Source organism: Mus pahari, chromosome 19 (genome assembly GCF_900095145.1).
Source record: "Mus pahari chromosome 19, PAHARI_EIJ_v1.1, whole genome shotgun sequence".
NCBI classification, from domain to species: Eukaryota; Metazoa; Chordata; class Mammalia; order Rodentia; family Muridae; genus Mus; species Mus pahari.
Window position 1 is genome coordinate 59,937,625 of NC_034608.1, and position 2,327 is coordinate 59,939,951.

The window sequence follows — 2,327 nt, forward strand, 5'->3', positions numbered from 1 at the left end:
AGTGGAGCATGTGTCCTTATTACATGTTCGAGCATCTTCTGAGTATATGCCCAGGAGTGGTATAGCTGGGTCCTCAGGTAGAACTATATCCAATTTTCTGAGGAACTGCCAAACTGATTTCCAGAGTGGTTGTACGAGCTTGCAATCCCACCAGTAATGGAGGAGTGTTCCTCTCTCTCCACATCCTAACCAACATCTGCTGTCACCTGAGTTTTTGATCTTAGCCATTCTGACTGGTGTAAGGCAGAATGTCAGGGTTGTTTTGATGTGCTTTTCCCTGATGACTAAGGATGTTGAACATTTCTTTAGTTGCTTCTTGGCCATTTGCTATTCTTTAGTTGAAAATTCTTTGTTTAGCTCTGTACACAATTTTTAATAGGGTTATTGGTTTCTCTGGAGCCTAACTTGAGTTTTTTGCATATATTGGATATTAGCTCCCTGTCAGATGCAGGATTGGTAAAGATCTTTTTCCACTCTGTTGGTTGCTGTTTGGCCTATTGATAGTGTCCTTTGCCTTACCGAAGTTTTGCAATTTTATGAGGTCCCTTTTGTCAATTCTTGATCTTAGAGAATAAGCTATTGGTGTTCTGTTCAGGAAAATTTCCCCTGTGTCCATGTGTTTGAGGTTCTTCCCCACTTTCTTTTCAGTGTCCAGAAGATGATCCTACATATAATAAGGACACATGCTCCACTATGTTCATAGCAGCCTTATTTATAATAGCCAGAAGCTGGAAAGAACCCAGATGTCCCTCAATAGAGGAATGCATACAGAAACTGTGGTACAGTTACACAATGGAGCACCACTCAGCCATTAAAAACAATGAATTCATGAAATTCTTATGCAAATGGTTGGAACTAGAAAATATCATTCTGAGGAAGGCAACCCAATCACAAAAGAACACACATGGTCTGTACTCACCGATAAGTGGATATTAGCCCAATACCCAAGATATAATTCACAGACAACATGAAGCTCTAGAAGAAGGAAGATCAAAGTGTGGGTACTTCAGTTCTTCTTAGAAGGGGCAACAAAATGCACATGGGAGGAGATACAGAGACAAAGTGTGGAGCAGAGACTGAAGAAATGCCATCCAGAGACTTCCCCACCTGGGGATCCATTCCATATACAGTTACCAAACCCAAACACTGTTGTGGATGCCAAGAAGTGCTTGATGACAGGAGCCTGATATAGCTGTCTCTTGAGAGGCTCTGCCAGTGCCTGACAAATATAGAGGTGGATACTCTCAGCCATCCATTGGGCTGAGCACAGGGTCCGCAATGAAGGATCTAGAGAAAGGACCCAATGACCTGTAGGGGTTTGCAGCCCCATCAGAGGAACAACAATATGAACTAACCAGTACCCCCAGAGCTCACAGAGACTAAACCACCAACCAAAGAGTACACATGGAGGGACCCATGGCTCTAGCTGCATATGTAGCAGAGGATGGCCTTGTTGGCCATAAATAGGAAGAGGCCTTTGGTCCTGTGAAGGCTCGATGCCCCATTGTAGATGAATGCTAGACCAGGAAGCAGGAATGTGTGGGTTGATGAGCAGGGGGAGGGGGTTTGGGATAGGGGATTAAGGAGGGGAAATGAGGAAAGGGGATAACATTTGAAATGTAAATAAAGAAAATATCTAATACAATAAAAGAAAGCAGGAGGAACCATCCAGTATGTGGCAGCTTATCAATAATAGCTTCTGTATCAGCTCCTGCCTCCAGATTCCTGCCCTAAGTTCCTGCCCTGACTGCCTTTGATGACACTGTTAAGGAAGTATAAGGCAAATATCCCCTTTGCTGCTCTGGTTGTTTTTCTCCTGATGTCTTATCAGTAAGAGTAACAAAGTAGTCCAGTTGTGTTGGGCAGTTTTGAAACCTGTGAAAATCACCTGCAGAGAGAGAGCTACTCATACAGTGCAGGTGAGATCTGAGAGTGCAGCCACCATGACAGGGACCTCAGACCATTCTCTCAAGTTTCCAGTCTCACTCTGGCTCTCCTAGGGGCAGATTCTAGTTGACAGGAATTGTCACCAGGAAACAGGATTTGGAGGTGGCTTCTCTCTAGGTGACAAAGCAGAATGAAAAGGGGCAGGGCTTTATAGCCTAGAGAAATCAAATACATAGAAACACATTCAGAAACACGTGACTTAGTCCTATGATGTGGAAGCAGACATCAATTCCATTAAAAGTTAGGCAACACATAAAACCAGAGACACTGAAATTGATAGAGGAGAAAGTGGGGAAAAGCCTCAAAGATATGGGCACAGGGAAAAAATTTCTCAACAGAACACCAATGGCTTGTGCTGTAAAATCAAGTATTGACAAATG